Here is a 14,132-nt window from a genome sequence, read left to right as displayed (position 1 = left end):
TCTCAATAAATTCACCTTGCTATTATTTCTTGAAGCATATTTTATATTTTTTCATTGTCACGATTTGTCATATAGAGCTAGATATCTATTACTTATGGATAGAAGCTTCTATATACAATGAAATCAAGGAGTGCTTAGTAAAGACAGAGTGGGAGACAGATGTGAACAACCCACCAACCTGTAGTAGAACACAGTATATAAAGAATGGACACTCTAACTTTTAAAACTGAGAACTAGAGATTAATTCTGATTTGGGGATCAGTAAAGGCTTAACGATAGTTTTAGTTGAAGGATTCTGAAAGGCAGAGAGGGGGAAGTTCTGGACTGAGGGAATGGTATGATCAAAGGAAAAGAGTGTGAAAGAACACAAACTCTTTAGGGAATAACATGCAGCCCAAAGAATCTGGAGCCAGTTCCTGGGATCTGAGGTCTAGAGAGGCAGACTGGGGCCTCCCTGGATTGTTGAGTAAGTGAAGAAGAAACGGAGAGCACATGCATATAAGGGGTAGGTGAAGAAGAAGAACCATGGAGGAAGGCAATAAGAAACATTTAGAAGAGTAGAGAGTGAAACTGAGAGTAATATTACCCTATTGAATTAAGAGCACCAAAATAATGTGTTAAAAAAAAAAATTCAAGAACCCTTAAATGTGTGTAAAAGTAGGTGTAAACCACTGCAGAGATGCTACAGCACCAGAAAAAAACAGAGCGTTTGATCTTGTTACATGGCAGATAGCTACTCCAAAGGCAGTTGCTTTGGAGGAAACAGGTAGAAGCCAGGCTGAAGGTTAGGCTGTGTGCATAAAAGAGAGAGAGAGAGAGAGACAGAGACAGAGACAGAGAGAGAGAGACAGAGAGAGAGACAGACAGAGAGGGAGAGAGGAGAGAGAGACAGAGAGAGAGAGAGAGAGAGAGAGAGAGAGAGAGAGAGAAAGAGAAGTAGAGAGGAGAAGAACAGTGAAGGTTAGGTGAATTTTCTTTAATAGAGCATGTGTACACAGGGTATCTTCTTGGTGTTCACTTGGCGATAACTGCTAGGGAAGGGGGGCAGGATCCTGATAAAACAGAAAAGTCTTAAAAGATGGAAGTAGACAAACAACATAACATGAGATGATAACAGGATTCTTGGTGTAGAGGAAGAGCCTTATAAGACAGAATTAAATCTAACTTTGTCATAAACTGAGGGAAGAAGGAGAGAAAAAGGAAGCTGAAAAAATTTCAGGTGGCAGGTGTGGACTCTAAATAAGGTGTGTCACCAAGGCATCAGGATAGGCCATCTATTTGGTGAGTAGAGGTGGAAACAAAGTTTAAGAAGTGGGTTGAGAGATCAAAACAGTCACTGTGAGAAGAGAAGAGGGGAGTGGACGTCCTCCACTTCTCAGAGCGGGGGCTGATGAGTAACACTAAGGAACAGTGTGGATTCCACTCTCAGCTGGAATCAAAGTCTGGTTGTTTCAGAATTAAAAAGCTTATTCGGGGGGCTTCTGTGCTTGTTTCACAAAGTCTTTTGAGGAAAATCACCTGAACATATAAAGAACCCCCTCCCTCCAAGAATTAAGTAGATAATTGTATCTAGAGAAAGCACAAAGAATGGTGCTAGCCCCCTTGGGATGCCCTAATAAAATTAATTAATTCTTGATTAAAATGGAAAGAAATTTGGGCATATGCAGATTCTAGTTTTGGATCTCACAGGTCTGAAATATTTCAGGGAACTAATCAACGTTCTTTCTGATACAAATTCAAAATATTGAGGGGATTCTAAGGACCTAAAAATCAATTTAAAAGTTCTTATTGAATGCCACAAAAAGTAAAGTTAAAAAAAAAAAAAGACTGTGACGATGTCTTCAACATCTCCTAAACAATCAGAACAAATGGCAAGAGAAGGAACATCTGTACATACCTCGGAAACAACAATAAAGCAAGCAAAGTAACCGCTTTATTTAAGTCAGATAAGGAATACCAGGCAAGCTTGAAAAGGCAACAGAATTACAAACTTAGTGCATGAAGGATTCACAATAATAATAAAAAAAAAGATGGGCATTAAAACAACGTATCTTTATTTTAGAAAACAGTATCATGACCCATGTTACCCATAAAATCCATTTACATTGTCCAGCATGTGAGCAAAATGGCAAATTAAAAGAGTTGGGAGGTTGGTTAAAGAGTTGTAAAAAATAGGAATTGGTAACTGGTGAGAAATTTAGCTGTGGGCAGGGCGCTGGACCTGTTTTTATTCAACATGTTTCCTAAATGTTCTTAAGGGTGAACAGAGTCCCATGTTAACACAGGTTGTGGATGACAGACTTACAGGTGGTAGTGAATAAGGACATGGAAAGATGCAGAATACAAATATGAATAGTAACTCAAAACTCGGCTTACTAATATAATAAAGTAGAAAACATAAAAATAAACCTGAATGGAAATGCGATACATGGAAAACACTGCTTAGATTGTCTGGAGTTTGACAAGATGAGCCTATGCTGATCTTACCAGCAAACTGATACGTTACTTTGTTACGGATCGTGTTGGGAAGGAAGACACCCAGTCTGAGGGGACAGAACACTGTGCGAATGCTGATTTCATCTGGGTCACCTGATAACTGTATATGTCTGAAAATTAGAGAGTTCTTAGAAGAGCAATAATAATGATTAAGGCAATGGAAGAATTGATTTATGAGGACAGATTAAAGGAGCTAAATATGAATAGCCTGGCTTAGTGACAACTAGAGGGGTCCATAATAGGAGTCTCCAAGGAAGGAGAATAATTATTTAGCCTGCTACAAGGGGGTATCACTAGGAGTAATGAGATGAAATTAAGAATGGGAAAATCTAAGCTGAATTTCAAGAAAAACTCCCTGACGGGTATAATTTATTAGCTCATGGAATAAATTCCCTATGGAAATGCTACAGCTAGGGAAACAATAATAGAACTGGACAAAATACCAAGAAATAATATAGATAATAATCTAGTATTTGAAAGAAGGTGGTTATATGTTACGCTTTCCTTGTTTATAATATCTTCTCATATTTTTAATAGTCTCTTTATATATAGTGATGGTTACCAAAAGAAGTGTTTAGGCAACTAGCTAAATCTAAAAAGAAATATGTCCTATAGGTGAGAGAAATTTGAGTCACCTTAGTTTTCATATACTGTGCAGTAGGAAGCTTAAATAATAATTTTTAACTACTTTATTTCAACAGAATTGATCTTGAAGCAGCTGGACAAATGTATTATTATTTCTAAAAAACAGAACAAAATGAAATAAAACAATCCTCATCTACTATTCCACAGAGAGTCTACTCTGATTCTCTGTGCCATGAAACTCATATTTTCATAGACATGTTTAATATAAACAATTTATTGCCATTATGGAAATCAAAAAACTTTATTCCAGCTTTTCTAAATGTAGCTCTATGGTCAATTACTTCACATCAATACCAAGATCAAATAGGCATAATACTAACAAGCAGTTTGCTTAATAATAGTCACCACACTAATTAACCCATCCAGAACATTCTTAATCAGATGCTATTTGTAATGTACAGTTAAGAGAAGCTTGGTAATAAACTGTACTATGCTAAAAAAGAAAATAATACCTTACTGATGGGGTGAAACTGGCTTTTTTTTCTAGAACTGGACAGAATGTGCTGTCCTGGCATTAACTCAATGAAGTGAGTATGCAAATAGGCCATGTATGAACACTTCCTTTCTCCTCCCCAGCTCTAACTCCGGTGGAGGTGTTAATGCAAGGAGAAAAGGTTCCGAGGTAAGGAGTGAAACAGAGAAAAGGGAAGAGTCAGAAGAAAACCAGTCAGCTCCCTTTTAGAGCATATACCAGGTTAACTATTTAACAAACCCCCAATTTTCCTTAAAGAAATGCTACTGCCCACCTTACTCATAGGATGTCTTTCCCTGTTTCTGAGTCTCTTGGAAGCTCTATCAGAGCCTGGTTTTACTTTCAGAAATATCCTGATTACTGTAATCACTTCCAATCTGTTATTAGCCATGGGATCCCCACCCCCAACTTTTTTCAACCAATAGCTGATCTGTGAAACAGGAGCAGAGCCTCCCTACTGCCTCCTCTCCTTCCGTCCTCCCGCTCACCTCGGTCTCCTAATGGGGTTCCAGAGGCACTGCCACAAAACTGCAGTATTATGTTGGGCAGCGTTTAAAGACACGGCTTGTAAAAGTACTTTCTGGACCTAAATTTGATCTCTTCCCCCCAAATCTTGTTCCAAACAAACAAAGCTAGAGCTGAACCTATAAAAAGGGCCAAAGGCCTTATTCAGATCAATTAGGAAAAGACTAGATTTAAGAAGATATTAAAAAAGTTGTTACAATTGCTGGCAAACATAGGAAATTATCTAGACACCTTAGCTTATTCCAGGTAAAGTTGAGAAGCTAGTCTGTTTAGCTAACAGTCGAGAGGACGGTGTTAAGATAAAGCAAGTCAAGTGAATTTAGGACGTTAACATTGATTCATCTGTTTTTGTTCACAGATAAACAGTCCATGAGAAAGAGAGAGATTATGAATAGTCTTGCTTCTCAAAACAGATCTGGGAGATAGTATGTGGAACAAAAATGAGGCAAAGAGAGCCTAAGTGATCAAAGACTACTCCAAATTCGAGCCAGTGAAGAAAGAGAAGACATTAGCAACAGGAATAAGGAAACTGGTCTATACATGAGGCAGGCAAGCAGCGAGAGCTGACCAAACTCAGCCTGTAGTGGTGATACAGCTTAGGACTGGGGGAGGGAGAGCAGTATGGTTACCTTGCCGTGTCCTTCAGGCTTGGGTATTATGGGGTGTGTTTTGTTAAATGCTAGTTCCATGGGACACATGTAAGTCTTGCACTAGAGAAGGTTTTGTGAGAAAACAAGTTTGGAAAATGCTGTTAAACAAAGTTAAACGTTTCTTCACTACAGAACTTCCCAAGGCATACACTAGAGTGTATTACACTTATGTTCACTTATTCATTCTTTTGTTCATTTAATAACTATTTATTACAGTACCTATTATGTGACAGGAACATTGTGTTCATTATTTCCAAACTTAACACTTAATGGAACAAGCGACTCCTCCCACTCCAACCAACCAAAGGAAGCACCTTAAGGATTAATGTTAAACAAAGGACACTCTGGGAAACACTGTGAAATACTATTTGAGACTCTGGGAGGTAGCAGCCACAGCCAGAGTCTGAAAAGCATGGGGAGCCAAACAAGTGGTGGCATATTTTATACAGCAGGGACGGCAGAAGGAATGGGAACATGCATTCATATGAGAAAATGATGAAAGCCCAAACCAAAGGCCATACGCCAAGGCCACGCATCAGCAGACAGAAGAAAGTTTGAAAGAAATCAGGATAACCTGTAAAAAAAAGCGACAGAGTATGGTTCAAGGCTAATATGTATGACAGAAGAAAAAGTATCATTCTCTTTCATCACAGCAATTTCTGTGGATTCCTGGATAGAAACCATATTGGAAACTGAAGAGAAAGGAAATGGGAATCAGAGATAAGTAATTCTTCCAAAACTAACTGGGAAGACACATCCAGGCAGTTCAGTGATCTAAGTTCTTGGGTGATTTATAACAAAAGCTACTCATTGTTTCCAAACAATGTGTTGGAAATTAATTACAAAATTAACATTTTTAGAATTTAGCCACATAAGCAAATATCAAAGATAATTAAAAAATCATGCTAGCCCACATGTGTTCAATATATCACTTATATGGTAAGCAGATTTATATAAACCTATAAAGTTTAAAAGTAAAAATCTTGATCTAGTGTTCTCATGTGTACACATACGCCCCTGATACCTCTTGCCACACCATCTTCACTAAATAAAGGAATCACGAGCAAGGAAAGGCATCATAATTAAAACTAGATGTTTAGAGACCACAACATTAAACAGAAAGACTTATGCTTGGTGGTTGGTTGTAGGATGGCTGCTCTTCTTTCCTGGAGATGGCTAAGGGCTAATATTCATGAAATACATGCAACATGTCTATGAAGGCACTTTCAATAAGAAACTGCTGGCAGAACATTATTTGAACAAACTCAAATCACGGACGAGTCAATCATAATCCACATGCACATAGCGCAAATGCTTTGGGGGAACAACCATCCAACACCACCGTGGCCGGTTCGGCCATGTCATTTAGATGTTCAGTATTTGGTGCTTGAACCAAGTTTGATCTCCCAGGGTACAAACTTGAAAAGCCAACATAAAATATTGACAGCAGCCTGTGAGACGATACTGGGCAAGAATGCCTTGCTTGGACTACAAAGAATTTGTTTTGTGACAAGATGGGGAAACAGGATTCACAGAAACTTGCTGCAGTTAAAATTAACAAGCAAACTCTGCTGACTAGCCTGAGAAATGCATGCCTGAACTGAAAGCAGATTTGTGGTAACCATGCTGGCTTCATTAGCCATGTCTGGTCCTAGAGATGACACACTTGGTGAAGACAGCATCTTCTCTTGAAAGATGCCCCCAAAAGGAACTTCAGCTTCCTCACCCCTGTCCATTTTCTAAAGTCTGTCCTTTAAATAGCTGGGATGTATGGCTCTATTCCCACAAGCCCATTCCCTTTTATTTTTGTTTTATTTTTATTTTGTTTTATTTTTGTTTCCCACCACCATTTCTAAGAATCATTTCTCAACATCTAATACTTTCCATCTACCTTACTTAGACCACTTGTTTACATGGCTTCTTCTGATATAGTTTATGTGATTAGTACTATTTAACTTAAATAATTATGACTGTTTCCCCATTCTCTCTTGCTTTCTAAGTGTTTTAGATTGCAAACATTGCTAATTTAACTGCAAACTAGTATGCTCAGTTTGCCTGAGCAATTTCATAAAATCCCTTTTTAAACATTTATGTACTCCTCCCATACAGAAAATTTAAGATCCTCATAAATGCAGGAGAATGAGAAAAGCTACCTTTCATGTTGACAGAATAAATGTTTATCAAATCCAGACTCATTCTTCTGAACATATGTATGCTTACTTCTCATGTTCACCATTCCTCCCCCCAAAAGAGCTATGAACAACACAGGTTTACTACAGTAATTCAACACAGTTGGCAAAATTGTAGGCTAAACTGCAAACAGAAAATCTTTATTTTCCTATTTCCACTCTAAGTACTCTCCTGGAATCCTTATACTACTTTCTGATTGCCCTGACCCCCTGCCTACCCCCAGCCACCCCTCACCTCCATACATGCCTTTGCAGACTATACTGGAACTAAGTAAGCCCAACTTTGCATCCAGCCCTAATCATGCCCTGCTCCCTGTTGTTGGTCTTGTTGGAAACTAATCTTTAATTCTCACAATGTATTAATCACCCCCATGCTCAATGCGTTATGTTACACTTCTCAAAAGGGGCAATACCTTAATTCAAATTACAAATGGGATAATTTCAGGTGCCTCAATATGCCTACAAGAAAGATTATTTTGGAAGGGTGGGTGGAGAGAAATCATTGTGAAGTACCTTAAGTGAATCCACTCAAGAAATGGGAATGTTGAAGAGGAAATAATCCAGTCTGTATTGGTACACAGGATTGCACTGGCACTTCCTGTATTTGTAAAGTTACTCAAATCATTTAATTTCTCTAAACTTCAGTTTCCAATCTATAGAATGGGAAAATATCTGTTTTTGCAAATTTCTTGATAAGATCAAAAGAGAGAACATATGTTGGTCATGATGTGAGGGGAGCTGAGTAAGTAAGTCTAAGTAAACTTTCTGTTTCCTTGGTCTTTCGTGTAATATCTGTGCTTACAGAGTTATTCCTAAGGCCGTCTTGGGTAACAGCATTTTCTAGTTAGTCAGTGAATGAGTCAGTGGATTGAATCAGTCAACAAATATTTAAACTCCTTCTATGTGCAAGGGGTTATGTATGTATTTACAAAGCTTACATTACATACATTACTAAAGTGTATGAAGTAACATTTCATATTTACTTATTTTGGTCTCTTAGCCCCTGAAATGGTAAATTTTCCATATTGCCTTTAAACTAAAGTGTTTACTGATTCCATTATTAAAATGATCTATTTTTAATTCAAACTTAATAACTTGCTCATCATTTGTTTCATTAATAATTCAGAAGCAAAGTTTCAAAATCTGCTATCCATTCACCTCACTTAATTTAATGATAGTATATAGAAGGTGGAAAAGTTCCCAAATATGGATCTGAAGTGATCTTGTGAAGAAGCTGTTTCACATGTGCACATACTCAGCAAGCTGTTTTGTAAGGATTTACCTTGCTGGCAAGTAATGTCTCACTACTCTAAGAATCCGATGTCTTCTACAGCATCAATAAAGCATTGAAGTAAACTCTGAAAATGATCTTTAATCACATGTTCCATTGCATGATTTTTTTTTTTTAAATCCCTCATTTGGAAATTGGAAGCAGAATGGGAAAATTTCCTGGTATTGAAAAAAGGAGTACTTTCTTTTTTCCAAACAAACATAAGAATTCCCCTATGACAGTGTTTCCCATTGGAGATTCTCCTTTACAGCATGACATCATTTCACTGGTGTTAAGGATTGAATTGTGTTCTTTCAAAATTCTGATGTTGAATCCCTAACCCCTAATGTGACTGTCTGGAGACAGGGTCTTTGGAAGTTAACTAGGCTTAAATGAGGTCATAAGGATTGGACCCTAATCCCATAAGATTGTGGTCTCCTAAGAAGAATATATCTCTTGTCTCTCTACTCTTTCTCTCTCTCTCTCTCTCTCTCTCTCTCTCTCTCTCTCTCTCTCTCTCTCTCTCTCTCTCTCTTTCTCTCTTTCTCTCCCCCCCCCTCTTTTCTCCACCTCCCTCCTTCTACCACAGGTGAGGACACACCATCTAAAAGCCAAGAACAGAGCCTTACTCAGAACCAAACATAGCGGTATGTTGATCTCAGACTTTCAGCTTCCAAAATTGTGTGAAAATACATTTCTGTTGTTTAAACCACCCAATGTATAGTATTTTGTAATGACAGCCAGAGATGACTAATATTACTGGATACTGTTATGGAATAAAGGAGAAAGGATCAACACCATGATGTGTTAAATCTCGAACAGAGTACAGAAAATGATGGAGTAGGAGGTACTGTGTTTATGTTGAAAGACAGTGACGACAAGAGAATCTTGTAAAAGAAGAGAGAGCTGACTATCAAATATAAGAGAATTCAAGGGATAAAAAGGAGTAAATATCTGTGAATTTTATTGTGAATCAAAAATGTCATTTTTTCAAAATTTAAAATAAATTTAAAAAATAAAAAAATGAGTTTCAGGAAAATAATTTTTCTGAATATTTTGTTTGGTTGTGAATAAAGTCATTAATCTCTCTAAGCCTGGGTTTTCCCATCTGTTCAATGAAAATGAGGCCACTTTTGGACTTCTCTTAGAAAAATAAGGATCAAAACATCCAATAAAATTTATTGACTATCTTAGAATTATTATTAAGGATCAAAATGACATACTGGGTCAAGCAAGGATCTAGGCATATTTTCTGGTTGCAAAATCAGGGCTCTATCACTTAGGCCTTTTCTCTAAGTATCAGTTACCTCATCTATAAAATAGGGAAAATACTAATGCTGCCTTGTAGAATTACGTTTTCCGTGCTGCTTGGCACAGAGTAAGAGCTCACTAAATACTATTATTTTTTATTATTGATAATATGGTGAAGATCATCATCCTCACTATGTTGTCATTGTTACCGCAGGGATAATTCAACATTCTAAAAACTCTTGTCTCTGACTCCACTGGCCCTTTCATAGCTAAGCCTAGTTTATAAACCAGAACTCATGTCTTTCTATTCATTTATTCATTCATCCATTTATTTATCTATCTATCTATCTATCTATCTATCTATCATCTATCTATCTATCTATCTATCTATCTATCTATCTATCTATCTATCTATCTTTCTATTGGACACACCTAAAGCAGTGCAGTTCTATTTTATTTTTTTAAAGTCTTTTTTTTTTAAATTAAGTTTATTGGGATAATATTGGTTAATACAATTATATAATTTTCAGGTGTACATTATAATTTGACATCTGTGTATTCTATTGTGTGTTCACCACCCGAAGTCCACTTTCCTTCAGCTACCACGTATTTGATCCCCTTTGCCTACTTTTCTTAACTCTTACAAGTTATACTTTAGCTATCCATTTAAGGAGGGTATTTTATTTACCTATTTATTTATTTTTCAGAAGTGTTACTTACTAAGAATTTTCTCAAAACTCTGCTCTAGTCCCTCTAGTCCTTTGCATTCACACTGGGCTGCCCTGAACTTTCAGATTTAAGGCAGACATTTTCATGTTACCTTATTTTCATTTGTATACTAATCTGAGATTTGTACTCATGCCTAGAGGCACACTAATTATAAAAAAGCTCAATGCTATAAATCAAATATATACATATATTCCTCACATTCTATTATTGGTTTCTTGTGGTACTTCTTTCTACCTTTCACTTTTCCCTGTCTTTCCTTTCACTCCTTTATTTTTCTAATGGAGAATTTCTATCCTTTCCCTTCTAAAGCTGCATAAAACAAGAAAGTAAAACCAGGAAATTTAAAACATCAGTTTCCAGGTCTCTGAAGCATGAACAGATGGGCATCAAAAATCCAATCCCTTTTTCCTCCTTTTTCATTTGCCTATCCACAACCTGAATAAATCAAAATTACCAGCAAATATAACTTGCAGCACAAACCTCTTCCTTTTTGTTCTCACACTAAATGCTACAGTACTAAGTACTGATTCACTTCAAGTTCTGAACCTACTGCTATCTAACCTTTAAGCCACAGAAAAGAACATTATTCCAAACGAATATTATCAGATACAATTTTGTTAATGTTATACTTGAAATAAAGCCTTTAAGTATACAAAGTGAGTGAACAAACATTTCCATTTCCATTTCTGCATTTTCAGTATTTATAAGTTTGGAAAAGGGGGAGAAAAACACAACAGGTGGGTAAATTGTTGGGCTATTACTAGAATATAATCAAGGCCTAGAGATAAGGAAAGGCCTGAAATAGTCAGTGAAAATACTGAGTAAAAAAAGGTTCAAAGAAAAAAACAACAACTTTCATTTACTGTTCAAGAAAAATTGGAGTGCCTACTATGTGCCAGGCAAATAGATGCCCCCATGGAACACATAATGTGGTGAGTGCGCTTGTTCAGGGAAGAATTGGGCATCATGATTATGAGAATCCAGCCCTGGACAGGGGGCGAGTGCCAAGCAAGCCTGTCTAGAGGTGATCTTTCAGCTGAGACCTCAGTGATGATTAGAACTTAGCCAAGTATGGGAGTGGGAGGTGGGCGTCACTGAGTATGGCGTGTCCAAAGGACCTAAAGGAAAACATGGTCCAAAAGCAAACTATGGCCAAGGAACTGAGTGGGTGGGGATAGGAATGAAGGTAGGAGGGGGAGGGACAAAAATGAGGCCCGAAAAGAAACTTGGAAGGAACTGAGGCGATGTGGAGAAATTAAAAAAAAAAATCTTAAAATGTCCCTATTGATAAAATAAGATTTTACATTATTGGTGGGAAAAATAAGATACTATAAGAAAGGATATTCAAGAACAAAAAAGAGTGATTGCAAATAATATATCATAATTTAAAAAAATATCAACAGAAGAGTTAGAAGATAAAGATGAGAAAATCTTAGATAGCAGAACAAAAACAATAACAAAAAAAGAGGAGAACAAAATAGGGTCAACCTAAGGTTCAATACTGACTGATAGGAATTGAAGAAAGTGAATCCTGAGAAAATTACGGAGAAGAAAATCAAAGAAGAAAGTAAGAAAATTCTTTGTACAGAAGGAAATGAGTACCCAGTATAAGAATGAAACAAAAATCTCATCCAAGTAGAATCACGGAATTTCAGAACACCAGTAAAAAAGAAAATTTAATACCTTTTGGAGAGCAAACATAGAGAGTCATATGCAAGGGACCAGAAAAGGACTAGAATCAGACTTCCTAACAGGAAGCTCAAAAAGAATAAAACAATGAAACATTACTTCGAACTTATGAGGAAAATGATTTTCAAAGAGAGCTCAAAACTCGTTCAAGTATCAATCAAATGTGGGGCAAGATAAAGTCATTTTCAGACATGCAAGGTTTTAAGAAATGTTAGGTCCCATGACAATTTTCTGATGAGATACTACTGGTGGATGGGGCCCACTAAAATGAGAAAATAAAAGAAAGAAGAGAAAGAGATTGGACTCAGGAAATAGGTGACTCAGAAAGCAAATAAAACAAACAGGAGTAGGAGAATCGAGGTTTCCAGAATGTAGGTATCCAAGAAAAAAAATGGAAATGATGTTTTCTGATGTGGCTCATCGTATCAGAAGGATGAATAGCTGACAGTGACAGAGCTTGGGAATGGGTTTGTGATAGTAGCACAGAAACAAAACAAATAAAACCAATATAATAATTAGGTCCAGGAAAAAGTGAAAAGTTGTTCAGGGAAGGAGATCTAGTCATAGAATACGATGCTCCTCAGCAAGGAGCAGTTTTCACATGGCAATGATGCTAGGGACACAGAATACTTAACTGACTAAAAGTTGAGACATAGCCATATTGGAAGGACAGGGTGAGGGAAAGACTGTGTGTGTATGCATATGCACACAAATGCATGCTTATGCTGTAACAAAGCTAACTAAACCATCACTTCTACTGGTCAGAAGTCAACAGATAATATCTCATATTTTTAAAAAATCAAGAAATAGCAGGATAAGAAATAGTTAAATTTTGTTAGTAGTGGCCCCTGGTAGGGCACAGTGGGTTTAGAGGCAGGAATGAGTAGGAGGAATTCTGCTTTGTATTACAGACTCTATTGTATGCTCTGACCTTTAAAAACTAAACATATATCTTACCTTGAGAATTCATAATTTTCATAATCTCTGGAAATTTCTTGCCTAAATCTCTTCAAATATTGCTTTTAACATTTTCTCTAACTTTTCCATCTGGAATTCCTATTTGACATGTGTTTTCTTTACCTAATTTTTAATTTCTTAAAATCTAGCTTCTAGATTACTAATTCTTTCTTCATACATGTCTAATACTTCACATATTCACTGAGTTAATTTTAATGAATATAAAAAGTTCTCCTTAGTCCTTTAAAAGTATGCATAATTTTTATAGCATCTTTTTATTTCTCATGTTTTCCAGTTATCTGTATGCTATTAATTGTTTTGAAAACCTACTTTATCTTCTGTATATATGTATATAGATGTTCCAGTATCTAAAGTTCTTAAGGGTCTAATCCTACAGTAAGTTGTCAGAGCTGGTTTTTTACTTGCTAAACTATAGTAATGGATGGAAACATCGTAAGAAAAAGTTTTGAGGAGAGGCAGGAATGATGATTAGTTCACATTTAGGTATTGATTGGTGCACCTGAGGAAAGGTATAGATTCACTGAAGTGAGGCAATAAAGAAAGGTTTGCTCCAAAGTTTCATCCTTCCTTAAAACAAACAAACAAACAAAAGAATCTCACCAGCTTTCTATTCTAGAGATTCATTTAAACTATTAGGTAACTGGCAGAGATTTAGAGTGCCCACTTAAACTCAAAACTCTGTTACAGGAAAAAGAATGAGAAGAAAACTTAGACAATTTAACATATGGCAGGATTTTTTCTAAGCCTTTGAAAGAGATGCATGTTGGCTTTTTAAAGGTCACAGCCATCTATGGTCATCTTTCAGGACGTGCTGGACATTTTCTTTCTTTTTTTTTTTGCAGTTCAACAATATTTGCAGAGGAATTTTTTACTTTCCTTCTTGAAATATCCTTTCTTTGAACAGTGAGTTCGTGAATATGGGCAAATATCTGCAGTATAGACATATACCCATTTACAATTTTCATTAACCTTACTGTGGGTCATAACCACAGAGATGTACAAATTCTCTTTAAATACTAAATTAGATATAAGTAGAAATTGTATACCTTTAACCATTCAGTAAATATCCTAGGAAAAAACTATTTGGTGTATTTCTCACTTAAAACAAAAAATTTTTTTCTTTGACTCTTAAAAGTGTAATTATTCCATAATTTAACTGGATCGAGATTTCACATCTTGTTGCCATGAACTATTTTCAAGTATTGCACAGATCACCTGATCTGTCAGTACATGCCATA

At 36.4% G+C, this 14,132-nt stretch overlaps 1 protein-coding gene across 19 annotated transcripts in view; it reads right to left on the bottom strand.

Annotated features, from left to right (window-relative positions):
- GTDC1 (glycosyltransferase like domain containing 1) overlaps positions 1-14,132 on the bottom strand; it is a 355,599-nt gene that overhangs the window by 78,392 nt on the left and 263,075 nt on the right. The window lies entirely within an intron of this gene.

This window comes from Rousettus aegyptiacus, unplaced genomic scaffold, assembly GCF_014176215.1.
Source record: "Rousettus aegyptiacus isolate mRouAeg1 unplaced genomic scaffold, mRouAeg1.p scaffold_m13_p_2, whole genome shotgun sequence".
NCBI lineage: Eukaryota > Metazoa > Chordata > Mammalia > Chiroptera > Pteropodidae > Rousettus > Rousettus aegyptiacus.
The sequence above is the reverse complement of the archived record's forward strand: the minus strand, read 5'-3'. Positions and strand labels throughout refer to the sequence as shown.